Raw genomic sequence first — 16,713 nt, 5'->3', positions numbered from 1 at the left:
TTTTTCTATAGAAAAATTAGTTATTAATAGCTCTATTACACCTTATGTAAAGAAGAATTTATTAAGTCCTAAATTTATATAAGCAAAATACTGCGGATGCTGGAAATCTGAAATAAAAATAGAAAATGCTGGAAATATTCAGCAGGTGATGCAGCATCTGTGGTGGGAGAAACAAAATTAACGCTTCATCTCTGACAAAAAAGGTCCTGACCTGAAACGTTAACTCTGTTTCTCGCTCCACAGATGCTGTGTGACCTGCTGAGTATGCCCATCATTTTCTGTGCATGCTCCGACTGGACTAAAATTCCACGCCCTCCATTTTGGAAACAAAACTTCCTGCTTATTCCGATATCAAACTCAAACACGGCGGTGAAAGCCAGTAACTTGAATTAACAGCATTAGTAATGGCAGCGACACAAGAGAAATGGAGAAATATCATCATCATCATAGGCAGTCCCTCGGAATCGAGGAAGACTTGCTTCCACTCGTTGTACAGTCCAATACGAGAACCACAGTCTCTGTCACAGGTGGGACAAACAGTCGTCGAGGGAAGGGGTGGGTGGGACTAGTTTGCCGCACGCTCTTTCCGCTGCCAGCGCTTGATTTCTGCATGCTCTCGACGACGAGACTCGAGGTGCTCAGCGCCCTCTCGGATGCACTTCCTCCACTTAGGGCGGTCTTTGGCCAGGGACTCCCAGGTGTCAGTGGGGATGTTGCACTTTATCAGGGAGGCATTGAGGGTGACTTTGAAACGTTACCGCGGCCCTCCTTTAGCTCGTTTGCCATGAAGGAGTTCCGAGAAGAGCGCTTGCTTTGGGAGTCTCGTGTCTGGCATGCGGACTATGTGGCATGCGCAGCGGAGCTGATCAAGTGTGGTCAGTGCTTCAATGCTGGGGATGTTGGCCTGGATGAGGACGCATCTGTCCTCCCAGGGGATTTGTAGGAACTTGCGGCGATATCGTTGGTGGTATTTCTCCAGCTACTTGAGATGTCTACTGTACATGGTCCATGTTTCTGAGCCATACAGGATGGCGGGTATTACTACAGTCCTGTAGACCATGAGCTTGGTGGCAGTTTTGAGGGCCTGGTCTTGAAACTCTTTTCCTCAGGCGGCCGAAAGCTGCATTGGCGCACAGGAGGTGGTGTTGGATCTCATCGTCAGTGCCTGCTCTTGTTGGTAGGAGGCTCCCAAGATAAGGGAAATGGTCAATGTTATCCAGGGCTGCGCTGTGGATCTTGATGACTGAGGGGCAGTGCTGTGCGGTGAGGACAAGCTGGTAGAGGACCTTTGTCTTACTGATGTTTAGCATAAACAGGGTCCTGAGCAACTTTACCCATCCGACTTCAGCGACATCTTGGGCTAGAATTTCCTACCAACCCACCGGCGCCCGATTGCTGCCCAAAAGACCGTTAAGATTCCCAAGATTTCACCGGCGTAAACACCCCCCCTCCCCCCAAAAAATCAAAAAATCCGTCCAGCGAAAAAAATGGGCATTTCACCCCGATTTCCGCAAAAAAGTGGAAGTTAGGGTCGATTGGGCAGTTCATAAAGAAAATGGGCGATAACATTTTTTAAAAATCACAAAAAATTTACCCTGAGGTTGCGGATTGGGCCGAGGAGTAGAAAACCACTAAAAATATATTTTTTAAAAACATTTAAAAAATCATTAAAACATTCTCCAGACTCTTTTAACCTAAATCACCACAATAGAATTTTAAAATAATGCGTAAAAAACCACTTATTTTTCCTTGAAGAGCTACTCAGCTACCACCCAGCTCCACTGATTCTCGTGGGTGTTTTTTTTCATACTTACCGACAGGTCACCGCTGAGCCAAATATCTTGCCAGGGCGATCTGTGGACGGTGCCCGCCAGCAGTCCGCTCTCCAGCGGTACCGCGAAACCACTGGCGTAACTCAGATGGGGAATTTCTTGCTCACCTGGTTATCGCCCACAATGGCCAATACCGCCCAGAAAACGGGCAGTAAGCTAATGGAAATTCTAGTCCAAAGCCTTCAGTAACAAAGGCAGCCCTCCTCTTTTCTCCTCCCCAACCCTTTCACAAATAGCCAGTGGGATTTCAAAGGACAGAACTGCCCAGATTAGGCCTGTCTGTCAGAGAAGCACATGGCCATGAATATAAAGCTCCGAGTCCGAGGTTTTCTGACCTATTCACCTCCATTTTGTGTCCATCATCCCCATGCCTCACTCAACCATTTTCACAACTTTTTACTCTTTTGCCTTTTTATTGCCTCATTCAAAGAAACAACGGCTTTGGTGGTCAGTGTATTAACTGCTCCTCTGCGACAGGCTAATTTGACTTCCGCCTTGCTGTTCCTTCCCCTGCCGTTTGTTGTGTTTAGTCCTATGAAGTAGTTCATCCCTCTTCGAGTTCCAATGAAGGTTCAACAGCAGAAGCATTCATCTGACTTTTTTCCTTTTCACGAGGGATCAGTGTATTTCATGCATCATACGTTTCTATATTTTTGACTCTTGACCTGTTGAACTCCCCCTCCCCATTGCACTTGATTCAGACCAAGAAGCTGCTTTTATATTGGTTTCTTGCCATTTTAGTTGCTGCCGGCTTCCAACATGTGGGTCCTGTTCAGCCGGCAGTTAAACGTGCTGGATTCACCAAGGCCGGTAGCTGGGATACCGTTTTAAACTGGGTCTCCACAATAACTGGTCTTAGTGTCTTGTCTCGGTGGCTGGCCTTAAGTGCACCTTGAGAGTTGCCACCAGCTGCAGGAGAACCATATGTCAGGAGCCGGCAAGAAAGCAACATAAAAGCAGCTATAGAAGGAACTTGTTTATTTCCCGATACCTAAATGGGGATCCAAGTTGAAACATTAAACAATCTTGTTGCATTCCAAATGCTGACGGCCCCGTCGTGTATTACCAGCAATTTCCACTACTTAGTTTTCTTCCTCCTAGTCAGTAAATCTCCCTCTGGGCTCATCATCATAGGCAGTCCCTTGAAACGAGGATAGAAACATAGAAACATAGAAAATAGGTGCAGGAGTAGGCCATTCGGCCCTTCGAGCCTGCACCGCCATTCAATGAGTTCATGGCTGAACATGCAACTTCAGTACCCCATTCCTGCTTTCTCGCCATACCCCTTGATCCCCCTAGTAGTAAGGACTACATCTAACTCCTTTTTGAATATATTTAGTGAATTGGCCTCAACAACTTTCTGTGATAGAGAATTCCACAGGTTCACCACTCTCTGGGTGAAGAAGTTTCTCCTCATCTCGGTCCAAAATGGCTTAACCCTTATCCTTAGACTGTGACCCCTGGTTCTGGACTTCCCCAACATTGGGAACATTCTTTCTGCATCTAACCTGTCTAAACCCATCAGAATTTTAAACATTTCTATGAGATCCCCTCTCATTCTTTTGAACTCCAGTGAATACAAGCTCAGTTGATCCAGTCTTTTTTGATATGTCAGTGCCGCCATCCCGGGAATCAGTCTGGAGAACCTTCGCTGCACTCCCTCAATAGCAAGAATGTCCTTCCTCAAGTTAGGAGACCAAAACTGTACACAATACTCCAGGTGTGGCCTCACCAAGGCCCTGTACAACTGTAGTAACACCTCCCTGCCCCTGTACTCAGGATGACTTGCTTCCACGCCAAAAAAGGATGAGTTCACAGGTGTTTCAATGAAGGACCTAATATCCCAGATCCCGACTACATCCTGAAGGGTGGAAGATGCCTGTCCGTAGATTTTTTTAACGTGTGGTGGCTGTTGCACACCAGCCACCACACGGGCTTGACAGAGCCAGGTCTTGGTCCAGTGGCAAGGGTTATCCAAGACGACTGGAGACCTGCTCTGCTGCACGGACCTAGTGCGCACACATATCGCAGTGTGGGCTGGTCCGTGCTGCCCCTGGGCCCCTGGCCCCAAACTCACGCCTCTCCTGGGCCCCGATCATGTTCCTCTGGGCTAGTGGCTATGTTAATTACAGAGTGTGTGCCGGAGTGGCTTCATTACAATGGGGTTGAAAGGAAGGCGCGCGCTACCTCGTCCCACACAAAGGGACTTGTCTAACCATACAAATGGTGTCCAACAGTAAAAACCTGAATTGACTGCGCATGCACAGTCTTTATATCGCTGAGACTATTCCACTTGTCTCAATATACAGGGGAGATTACTGATGTTTATGCTATAATCATCAGTAGCCTCCCCTGTATATTGATGGGACAAACCAACTGGCGGACCCCCTGAAATCTTCTCGCAGACTCCGAGGAGGCCATGGACCACCGGTTGAGAACCCATGCTCCAGGACACCACCATGGATTTATTCACATCATGGACCAAAAATATTCAACAACTATATTAACTCTCATACCCACTGTACTTTAAAAAAAAAATCAGTTGGCACTGGAAGTACAAACAATATCCAACTGAATTGTTCCCCACCAGGATAGGGGTAATGAAAGACCCCAAGTTGGGGGCTGACCTACATGTAATGTACATGATGCCTTAACAAAACATTAATAACACACACAACAAATCTGTGGGCCTTTATCAATTTCATATCATTAACGGCCAATATCTCATTCTCAAAGTAGCAATTGTAAAGATGTTCCCATTATCTATGTACTCATGCAACGTTTACTGTGATGCAACCACCCGATTTGGTCAGGGTTTGTGATACATCATTACTTTATTTCACCAGAGTGAACTGACTGGATGTTTCAATTCAGATTTACAAAATTAAAAATCATTCCTTTATTATATTTTTGATTATCATCTTCAATTGCAACAAAGTCTTTTAAGATGCATCATCATCATCATAGGCGGTCCCTCAAACAAGGATGACTTGCTTCCACGAGTTCACAGATATTTCAATGAAGGACCCAATGTTCCAGTCCTGAACTCCAATTGAAGGAGTGGAAGATGCCTGTGCGTGGATTTTTTTAACGTGTGGTGACTGTTGCACATCAGCCACCACATGGGCTTGACAGAGCTAGGCTTTTAGCTAGTGGCAAGGGTTAACCAGGACGACTGGAGACCTGCTCTGCTGCACAGACCTAGTGCACACACATATCGCAGTGTGGACAGGCCGTCTTGCCCTGGGCCCCTCTGGGCCCCGTAACCTCACGATCTCTCGCCGCTCCTCCGCCACAAAAACACTTGCTGCACCTCCGCCACGATCTCTCGCCGCTCCTCCGCCACAAAAACACTCGCCGTACCTCCGCCATGATCTCCCCCCGCACCTCCACACCAAAACATTCGCCAAACCTCCGTCACGATCACCCACCAAATCTCAGCCACGATCCATCATCACTCCTCCGCCCTGATCACTCGTCACAAGTCCACCACGACCTTCTCGCTCCTCTGCTTTACCAGGACCCCACCGATGCTCCTGCCCACGCTCCAAACGGCGACCTGGGTCCTGATGATGTCACCCAGTCACCCACCTCGAAGAACATCTCCGCAAAACGGAGCTATAAAAAGAGTTGGAGCATGCCACTGCAGCTTCCAGCGCGAGCTGACACAAATGTGTTTAAGATGCACCTTTTTGCTGACTTAAGAAATAGGAGCAGGAGTAGGCCATTTGGCCCCTCGAACCTGCTCCACCATTTAATAAGATCATGGCTGATCTGATCTTGGGCTCAGCTCCACTTCCCTGCCCGCTCCCCATTGCTCCCTTATCGCTCAAAAATTTATCTCTACCTTAAATATATTCAATTACCCAGCCTCCACAGCTCTCTGGGGCAGAGAATTCCACAGATTTACAACCCTCTAAATGAGTGACCCCTTATCCTTAAGCTATGCCCCCTAGTTGATTCCCTCACGAGTGGAAACATCCTCTCTGCATCTACCTATGCCCCCTCAGTATCTTATATGTTACAATAAGATCACCTCTCATTCTTCGAAACTCCAATGAGTATAGCCCCGACCTGCTCAGCCTTTCTTCATAAATCAACCCCCTCACCTCCACAATCAACCTAGTGAACCTTCTCTGAACTGCCTCCAATGCAAATATATCCCTCCTTAAATAAGGAGACCAAAACTGTACACAGTACTCCATGTGTGGTCTCACTAATACCCTGTACAGGTTGTAGCAGGACTTCCGTGCTTTTATACTCCATCCCCCTTGCAATAAAGGCCAACATTCCATTTGTCTTCCTGATTACTTGCTGTACCTGCATACTAACTTTTTGTGTTTCATGCACAAGGACCACCAGGTCCCTCTGTACTGCAGCATTTTGTAATCTCTCCCCATTTAAATAATAATTTGTTTTTTTATTTTTCCTGACAAAATGGATAACCTCATAATTTCCCACATTATACTCCATCTGCCAAATGTTTGCCACTCACTTAACTTGTCCCTTTGCAGATTCTTTGTGTCCTCCTCACAATTTGCTTTCCCATCCATCTTTGTATCATCAGCAAATTTGGCTACATTACACTCGGTCCCTTCATCCAAGTCATTAATATAAATTGTAAATGGTTGAGGTCCCAGCACCGATCCCTGTGGCACCCCACTAGTTACAATTTGCCAATTGGAAAATGACCCAATTTAACCCGGCGCTCTGTTTTCTGTTAGTTAGCCAATCCTAGATCTATGCTAATATATTACCCCCAACCCAGTGAGCTCTTATCTTGTGCAGTATCCTCTTATGTGGCACCTTATCAAATGCCTTCTGGAAATCCAAATACACCACATCCACTGGTTCCCCCTTATCGACCCTGCTCATTACATTCTCAAAGAACGCCAGCAAATTTGTCAAACATGATTTCCCTTTCATAAAACCATGCTGACTCTGCATGATTGAATTATGATTTTCCAAATGTCATGCTACTGCTTCCTTAATAATGGACTCCAGCATTTTCCCAACGGCAGATGTTAGGCTAACTGGTCTATAGTTTCTTGCTTTCTGTCTCCCTCCTTTTTTCAATAGGGGCGTTACATTTGCAGTTTTCCAATCCGCTGGGACCTCTCCAGACTCCAGGGAATTTTGGTGCATTACAACCAATGCATCCACTATCTCTGCAGCCACTTCTTTTAAGACCCTAGGATGTATGTCATCAGATCCAGGGGACTTGTCCACCTTTAGTCCCATTATTTTACTGAGTACTTTTTCTCTAGTGATCATTATTGTTTTAAGTTCCCCCTTCCCTATAGCCCCATGGATTATCGATTATTGGGATGTTTTTAGTGTTTCCTACCGTGAAGACCAATACAAAATATTTGTTCAAAGTTTCTGCCATTTCCCGTGTTCCCCATTATTAATTCCCCAATCTCATCCTCTAAAGGACCAACGTTTACTTCAGCTACCCTCTTCCTTTTTATATATTGTAGAAGCCCTTACTATCTGTTTTTATACTGGATAGCGCAAGGCCTGAGGGACTCCCTCAGTAAATCTAAACTTAGCATATGTGGTATTATGACTATTAGTACACAGGCTGGTCTAAATCATAGAATCATACAGCACAGAAGGAGGCCATTTGGCCCATCGTGCCTGTGCCAGCTGTTTGAAAGAGCTCACCCCTCAGCCTTGTTTCAAGAGAAAAGAGACCCAGACTGTTCAGCCTTTCCTGATATGTATACCCTTGCATTTCTATCATCCTTGTAAATCTTCTCTGCAGCCTCTCCAGTGCCTCTATATCCTTTTTATAATATGGCAACCAGAACTGTATGCAGTATTCTAAGTGTGGTCTAATCAAGGTCTGATGCAGGTTTAGCATAACTTCCCTAGTTTTCAATTCTATACATTTAGAAATAAACCCTAGTGCTTGATTTGGCTTTTTTTTTATGGCCTTGCTAACCTGTGTCTCAACGTTTAGTGATTTGTGTATATGTACTCCGAGATTCCTTTGTTCCTCTACCCCACCGAGGCTCTCACCCTCCAAGTAATGTGACCTCCCTACTCTTCCTACCAAAATATAATACAGGTGTGACCTCCCAAATCCGGAAACCTTGGGACAGAGGCCGTTCCGGATTTCGGAACATATTTCCGACATCCCGAATCTGGAAACGCCTGGGCCGAGGTTCGGGTATTTCCGGATTTCGGAGACCTATTTGGCTCAGCAGTGCCCCATAATTGGAAGAAAAAAAAAGCCTGGGGAAAAACCTACGTGGCAGCCCTTGGGTCAGCGGAAGGTATGAAGACCTGCAATAAAGGGAAGTTAAAGTTTTTATTTTTTAATTCTTTTACGATTCAATAGTTAAGTGTCTTATGAATGTTTTGTGTTTTTGCTTTTTTTTTGTGTTTGTCTGTGTGTGGGGAGGTGGGGGGGGGGGGGGGTAGAGAGAGATTATTTACTGTTGTGAAAAAAAAAGGTCCGGATTTCGGAACATTTTTACGGATTTCGGACGAACCCTCCACCAATCTGCGCAATGTCCAGATTTCGGAACACTACAGAGTTTTGAACTCCGGATTTGGGAGGTCGCACCTGTACCATACATTTATCTGTGTTGAACTTAATTTGCCAATTATATGCCCATTCTGCAATGTCCACCAAAAATTATGATTATGGTGATATAAAATTAATTTAACTGTCATGCAGTTTAAACTTGCTATTATGTTGTAGCATGCTGATTGGGCTTTCAGAAGATGTGCTTCCTCCATCTTCAGGACCATGCATTGTATAGAAAACATACATCTTACAAAAGCTGAAACTGTAGTGCAGGCCTTTGAACTAGCTTGAGAGTTGCTCTAGAACCGTTCAGCCCTAGGTAACTGGTTTAGAATACAGGATCTCAGCCTGTAACACAGTTTCCTGAAGTTAGGCAGATAGCGGTCAGCTCTCTGACTGGGTTGAAGTCTTCTCCCTAATGTTTAGAATGGAGTCATCCAGACACACGAGGATCTGTTGGGGATATAGCATCAAGGCAATCTAACAGAGTGGAAACCCTGCCTGAACATTTCCATGCTGGTGAAAAAAATTACATTTTCAAAATTAAAATGTATATCAAAAAATCTCCTGAAGCTAATATTTTCTTCCATTTTTTTTGCAGTACAAAAGGAGCACTTTGAACAAAATTTGCTCCCCTATAATTTCCTTCTTTTTTAATGAATGGGAATGCTGCCCACAATTCACTGCAACCAATTCGGAAAAGTAAATAATAGTGCAGTACAGCATTCGTAGAAGGGCATGAAGCATAATGGTGGCATCATAACTGCAGGATTGTAAAGAAATCTATCTTGGAAATTGATGCCTAGTCATACATTTCCATCAGATTCACAATGGGGAATCCTGGATGATTTTCCCCTCTCTAGCCTAAGGCACTGAAACCAATTGTTTGTACTGCCACCTTCCCAAGTTCAGCTAGCTCTGCAGAAATCAGGGAGTTGGGGTCTTCTGAATTGTATGGCTAGGTTCAAACCGAGCTATTGTGAAATCCTAAGTAATCTTCGTTAACTTTGACCCTTTGTTGATGCGACACAACTTCAGTTGCCTGTCCAGTCTCCAACTGTCACAGAATGCTGCTGTGCCGCCTTCCATTTACGGTTCTTCCTGCTACTCTTCAATTGTTATAAGAACATAAGAATTAGGAACAGGAGTAGGCCATCTAGCCTGTTGAGGGGCTGTGTCCATTCAAACATAATGAAAGTAGAACCCGGATCTTGAAGCCAACAGGTAAGAAAAATAATCTAAAACTTTCATTTTAACTTTTGAATTCAAACTTAAAATCTAACATTCTAATTAACCCAAGAGCTTTAATTTTCTAATTTATTAGAAGCTGCTAGTTGTTTAGTGCCTGAATGATTTATTGGTCCTAACTAGTTTATTTTTATTTAGAAAGTTCCTTCTGGCCAATTGCTAAGTCCTCAGTTTACTATTATTTTCTCCTGTCTATCTCTTTGTCTATCTCTAAGCCATTTTGGACCGAGATGAGGAGAAACTTCTTCACCCAGAGAGTGGTGAACCTGTGGGATTCTCTACCACAGAAAGTTGTTGAGGCCAATTCACTAAATATATTCAAAAAGGAGTTAGATGTAGTCCTTACTACTAGGGGGATCAAGGGGTATGGCGAGAAAGCAGGAATGGGGTACTGAAGTTGCATGTTCAGCCATGAACTCATTGAATGGCGGTGCAGGCTCAAAGGGCCGAATGGCCTACTCCTGCACCTATTTTCTATGTTTCTATCCTGTACATATTCCCCCACACTCTCCCCCTCATCAATGCTCTTCTCTCCCCTCCTTAAAGTGTTGATTAATTGCTAGAATACAGTTCCACGGGCAGCAGGTACCCTCTGGTATCTTATCCAAATGGCCATTATTCTTGTGTGAGCCTTAAATGTGAGTACTGGCAATTTTGCCATATGGTGGTGGGCATCACAGCTGAACGTAATGCTGTCCTCACTCAACACGAGTCACTGAATTGCAGTAAGCAGCAGGAACCCTGATTAATTTTCATTTCTAGCCTAGGGCACTGAGGTCAATTATAATGTCCTTACAGAAATAGCTAACTCAGTAGAGACCCTGGATCAAACCTGGGAGCTTCCTGATCTGTGTGGCTCAACTTCTCAGTCATCAAGAGAGAGGGTTCATCGATATAATTAAGTCCTTCATTGATTTTATTAAGTGTTGGTCCTCTGTATTTTCCTGTCTATGTGCTTCCAAATCTTTTGTCTGGAGCACCCACAGTGCACATATACTGCACTCATTTCTCCCCCCAAAAAAGCAAAAGGGAAGGAGAGAAATTATTTTGATCATTTGGAAAGAACTATTATAGTTAGTTTTTAAATTCTAGGCTAATTGACTGACCAACTGTTACGCCAGCTAACCTTGTGCAACAATTATGAATTTAACCAAGCTATAGAAACAGTCAGTTAAAGTTATAGGTACGACATAGATTGAGTTAAATTTACAAATTAATGCAAACTTTGACATCAGTAACTCACAGGTGGGATACCCGATCTAAAGTTACTTTATCTTAGCCCGCTTACTCGTGCTGCCAGGATATTTATAAGCAAATACTTATCATGACAACAGTCACAGGCAGTGCTGTCAATTTGTCTTCAAGGAAGTAAACAAAGATTGTAATTCTTTACAAAAAAAGAGTTGCATTTATATAGTGCCTTTCATGACCAGCAGATGTCCCAAAGCGCTTTACAGCCAATGAGGTCCTTTTTGGAGTATAGTCACTGTTGTAATGTAAGAAACGCGGCAGACAATTTGCACACGGCAAGCTCCCATAAACAGCAATGTGATAACGACCAGATAATCTGTTTTTGTTATGTTGATTGAGAGATAAATATTGGCCGGGGGCACCGGGGATAACTCCACTGCTCTTCTTCGAAATAGTGCCATGGGATCTTTTACGTCCACCTGAGCAGAGGAGGCCTCGGTTTAACATCTCATCTGAAAAACGGCACCTCCGACAGTGCAGCACTCCCTCAGCAGTGGGGTGGCTTGACCCATCCACCTCCACGGAGGTGTGTGGGGGACCTGACCCATCCACCTCCATGGCACGAACCTGGTATTGCAGTACTTCCAGGAACGGTGCAGTGGCTCTAGGCCTTTTGGCTAAGAGCATTGGCGCAGAGTGATCCTTGGCGTGTGCAAGGTGACCTCTGGTGTTTGTGATTTGACAAAGAATTGGAACGATTGGCTACGAATTTCAAAAAAAAAAACACTGGGGGTGTCAGCCTGGATTTATGTGCTCAAGTCTGTGGAGTGGAACTTGAACCCACAACCTCCTGACCCAGAGGCGAGAGTGCTACCCACTGAGCCATAGCACAACCGTTTTGAGATTTTTTTTTAAACCAGTCACCGACCAGAAACGTTAACTTTCAGTTTCTCTCCACAGCTGCTGCCTGAGCCGCTGAGGTTACCAACATTTTCTGTTTTCATTCCCGGCCTCACCGAAGCTAGCGGGCGTGCGCGACCGAAATGCCACCAATTGCGGTTTACCTCTTTAATCTCCGCAGCTCGTTTTTCCAGCTCACCTCCCTTACGCAGCCCTGCTGCTGTGTTGTAACGTGGGCTGTTTGGGGGGGGGGGGGGGGGTTTGTGTCCAGCTCGCTCTCTCACTTTTGCTGCAAATTTAAGTCTGAAGCCCGTTCAAATGGGCCGCCGTTATGCCACCGTTGCCATGGCGGCGCGGCGGTGCCGCAGTCAATTCCCTCCGGCTGTGGAGTAACCCCGCTGCCCCGAGAAGCTGCACTCAGCGCGGCTTATTCCACAATATCGGCAATTGTGGCGCCGGCAACGCTCTAAGGTTTTAGAGTTTCTTTTAAAAAAAAAAGAAGAGCAGTATTTTTTTTTTAAATGTGCGAAAGCTGGAGATTTGGAATAAAGATACTGGAAATAAACCACAGAGAGAGTGCTGAGAGAACCCATCTCCCTCCCTTCCTTTCTGTTCTCCTTCATTTCCTTTTGTTGATTTTTCATTGGAAATGCATTTTGTTTATTGTTTTATACCTGGCCATCGCGTTTGAGGAGCGTTTCAGGTTGCGGAAATAGTGCTGGATTTAAAAAAAAATAACAGTTTAACACCCACCCCGAGCACAATAAATAACCAGCGGCCTGGAAGGGGAGGAGTGACATAAAGCTTCTCTGTCTCACAATGCTTATATTGAACCACAGGGAGAGCTGCGAATCTGCACGTATCCAGCATGTGACTCCAATCCCTGCATACAAAAAAACGCAGCATTCCTAAAGCAAAACAAAGACCGGTTGATCAAAAAAGCCACTTAATGCAATTAGACGTTTTTTTGGATCCAGCTTTGCAACACTGAGCCCGATTATCCTTACAATAAGCGGCCGGTCCATAAGTATTTGAAATCTTAGTGAAGATTGCGTGAGAAACCAGCATCGGCTGATTTGTATTCGTCCGGTGTGGTCTGGAAGGGGACTTACAGAACTAAGATATTATTTCTCACTTTGTGAATATATATATACACGTGGAATAAGAGTTGCACATGTTACCCACACACCACTAAAGCCAGGTCTCTCAGGAAATAAATAAAAAATGCGTATGTGCGAACTCTTAAGATGCTCAATGTCTGTGGTCACCATCTATCATTAAATCTCAGACATAAAACAGACAATAAATACTGCGGTCAGGCAGCATTTGTGAGGAGAGAAACAAGAGTTAAAGTCTTTTTTTCTGAAAATCTATGTTAAACATGCAGATTTCGGTTCATTTTACACGTCTGAGGAAAAAAGAATTGAAAGAAAGTGCCTATCCGGTTTTAACTAGTCGTTATTGCGATAGTTATTGGTTGAGTCATAAAAAGGGAAAGGGAAGGGTAGATTGTCACGATGAGTCACAGTTCAATGTAATTTCTTTTTACCGTAATTGGTGTACAGAAAGTCATCGCCATCAATATAGGATAGGGGTGGGGGGTTTCCTTCCATCAGTTTTCTAGAGTGCAGTTAGTAGCTTCATTCCTTTTTCACAATAAGAAGGTCGAAATGAAGAATGAATCGACAAGCGAGCAATCGTGGGAATTAATTGCATAACAGGGGCAGGCAAAGTTAAAAGCTAGCTTAAAACTAGTGAAAGTGAACAATATAACAGACGAGGAAGACCAATAGAAATACAAAAAAGTGTAGGGAGGAGTTGGAAGATTTTAATAAGAAACAACGTGTAGTGAGAAATAGAGTTACAAAGAGAGAAAAAATAGGAAGAGTGGCAAACATAGAAAAGATGAGATGATTAGCAAACCAAGGACACTGTCCAGAGAAAAGGGTGTCATCTACAGAAACCTTTTGCTTCAATCTATATGATGAGGGGATTGCCCTATGAGGAGAGATTGAGTAGACTAGACCTACATTCCCTTGAGTTTAGAAGAATGAGAGGTGACCTAATTGAAACATTCTTAAGGGGCTTGACCAGCTTAATGCTGAGAAAATGTTTCCTCTGGCTGGGGAGTCTAGAACACGGGGTCATCCACGCCAGGGTGTCCCTGGAGATGGAGCACACGGTGTCCACCGGTACGCTCGCGGCCTTCCGCGAGAGGTGGGCGCCGGAGGGGCTGGAATGCATCGTTACCCCCGGCAACCAAATTTTAATTTGATTTTATATGTTTTAAAGTTTAATTTGTTTTAATTGCCGGATTTTAGTGTCCCCCTCCCCTTTTATAGGGGGCACTTGTAAAATATACGATTTTAATGCCCAAAAAAAAAACCCAAAAAACTACAAAAATACAAAAAAAAAGGGCATTGGAAAAATTTCTAGAACACGGGGTCACAGTCTCAGACTAGCAGGTCAGCCATTTAGGACTGAAATGATGAGAAATTTCTTTACTCAAAGGGTTGTGAATCTTTGGAATGCTCTACCCCAGAGAGCTGTGGATGCTCAGTCATTATATTCAAGACAAAGGTTGATAAATTTTGTGGAATTAAGGGATATGGGGATAGTGCAGGAAGGTGGAGTTGAGGTAGAAGATCAGCCATGATCTTGTTGAAAGGTGGAGCAGACTCGAAGGGCCAAATGGCCTTCTCCAGCTCCTATTTTTTATGTTCTATATTGTTTAACATGATTCAAAATCACTGCCTGAAACATAACACATCATAATGTACAGATAAAACTAAATAATTTGCATATGTTTGTATTTGCAACAAGAGCCATGTTCCAGAGGAAGGAAAGTATAAGTTGTGTGACAAAAGTAACAAAAAGAAAGGGGTAAATAGGTGTCAACCTTGGTTCAGTGATAGCTTTTTCTCCTATGAGTTAGAAGATGTGCCTGTGCTGTCTTTTGGACGAGGTGTTAAACTGTCCCAGGCCCAATCTGCCCTCTCAGTGGATGTAAAAGGTATAAAAGATCCCATGCCACTATTCGAAGAAGAGATGAGGGTTACAAATTGCTCCCGCCCGAAACGGGGCGCTCCCACCTCGTTTCGCTGCTTTTTTACTGCAGCTGTGATTCAAGTCGACTCTTTTGCTAAATTGCGCTCTATGGTTTTTTTTGTTTTGATCCGGAAGTCGTTATAAATGGGGGCAGTGTCAACACCTGAGAGGGCAGAGACGTGGCGGTCACAGCAACTGAGGGGCGGAAGCTGCGGGCAGGTGCAGATACCTCTGCGTTAACGTCATCACGGCACCGCATCACCTATTGATGACCCGGCCGAACCCGGGGGCATAGTTGTCGGGCCGACATAGCAGTCGGTTGCAGCGGCAGCGAGCCCTCCCCTTTAAGGGAAGCCGCACTTCCGTTGCAGAAGGCCACAGATTCACTGGACCACCGGGGAAAAGGTTGTTTTAGGACCGGGCCGGCCGAATATTTTCCATGGGGAATGTCTCCAACGAAGGTTAGATCAGCGGTGCACATGGTGATGACGTGCTTAACACTAATCGGCAGCAGCAGAGTGGTAAGAGAAGGATTGGGGCACCGCCGGGAAAACTCGGGAGGGTAATTGAGCTAGCAGCAGACATTCCACCAAAAGTCAGCAGCCACTCCACTCTGAAGCGTGGCCACCGATTTGCAGTGGTAACAGGCCTTAAGGAAAGGGACATTTTCGGCCCCGGGGAGTTTACCTGGCCAACATTGTTAAAAAAACAGATTATCTAGTCATCATCTCGTTGCTGTTTGTAGCAATTTAAAATTGGAGGGAGCAGCGTGTGGTGGCCCGGCCCGGAAATCGTCGCGGTCCCGGCCTGCAAGACCATCAGCAGGCCGGAGCCATTGGAGGGAGCAGCGTGCGGCGGCATACCACTGCAGGGAGCAGCGCGTGCTGGTGCAGGAAGGCGACGGCTGCGAAGCCAGGTCGCTGATTGCAGTGCGGGCAGGCACAGCAGGAGGGGCGAAGGAGTGGCAAGAGTTTGTAGATGGAAGTGACCGGGGCCCAGGAGAGGCGTGAGTTTGGGGCTCAGAAGAGACGAGGGCCAGGGACAGCCCACACTGTGATATGTGTGCGCGCTAGGTCCATTCAGCAGAGCTAGTCTCCAGTCATCTAGGGTAATCCTTGCCACTGGACCAAGACCTAGTTCTGTCAAGCCCATGTGGTGGCTGGTGTGCAACGGCCACCACACGTTAAAAAAATCCACGTGCAGGCATCTTCCAACCTTCAAGATGTAGTTCAGGTTCTGGAATATTAGGTGCTTCATTGAAACACCTGTGAACTCATCTCTTTTTGGCGTGGAAGCAAGTCATCCTCGCTTCGAGGGACTGCTTATGATGATGATGCTGTTTGTGGGACCTTGCTGTGCGCAAATTGGCTGCACATTTCTTAGAGCACAACAGTGACTACACCTCAAAGGTACATTTATTGTAAAGGCTTTGGGCATCCTGAGGCTGTGAAAGGCACTATATAAATGCAAGTTATTTCTTTACTTCTTTAAATAGATTGTTGAATTATTCCAAGGGTATTGTTACTTTGTCAATGACATATTGTGAATTTATTTTATATAGGATAGCATAAAAAATTAAAGCCAAGAGCTTCCCCAACTCACTTGGTAAAGGCAGCGTATACCTAAGCCATACAAACTAGAAGATCCCTGGTTTTGTTCCCACTCGGTGTTGAGCTCATTGATCTCGAGTGGGGTATGCTACAATTAGCTTCAGTGCTTCTAAACTAGGAAAGGGGAAATCAGACAGAGTTCCCAAGCTTGGTCACTAGCCAGGGTTCCTTGCTGGAATGTATGCAGGTTTGTATATTGGGTGAAGACAGGATTGAGTTTAGCTGATCAAATAGACTGCCAACACTCAATGCCTTGATTCACACACGAAGATTGTCAACTTTGACAAAGTACTCGAGAGCGCTTGTGGAACTATACCCCAGCATAGTGGCTTCAAAAGAACAGAAT

General features: G+C 44.9%; 1 protein-coding gene across 3 annotated transcripts in view; it reads right to left on the bottom strand.

Moving 5' to 3' along the window:
* ccdc57 (coiled-coil domain containing 57) overlaps nt 1-12,461 on the bottom strand; it is a 159,136-nt gene extending 146,675 nt beyond the window's left edge. For 2 of the 3 annotated variants that reach the window (XM_070857663.1, XM_070857665.1), the window contains exon 1: nt 11,874-12,062. The gene's annotated coding sequence lies outside the window, so the exon portion shown is untranslated. Of the gene's footprint in view, nt 1-11,873; nt 12,063-12,383 lie in introns of those variants that run through there. The other variant, XM_070857664.1, reaches the window with a different exon arrangement.
* Between the last annotated feature and the right edge of the window lie 4,252 nt (nt 12,462-16,713).

The sequence above is a fragment of the Pristiophorus japonicus genome, chromosome 16 (genome assembly GCF_044704955.1).
Source record: "Pristiophorus japonicus isolate sPriJap1 chromosome 16, sPriJap1.hap1, whole genome shotgun sequence".
NCBI lineage: Eukaryota > Metazoa > Chordata > Chondrichthyes > Pristiophoridae > Pristiophorus > Pristiophorus japonicus.
The sequence above is the reverse complement of the archived record's forward strand: the minus strand, read 5'-3'. Positions and strand labels throughout refer to the sequence as shown.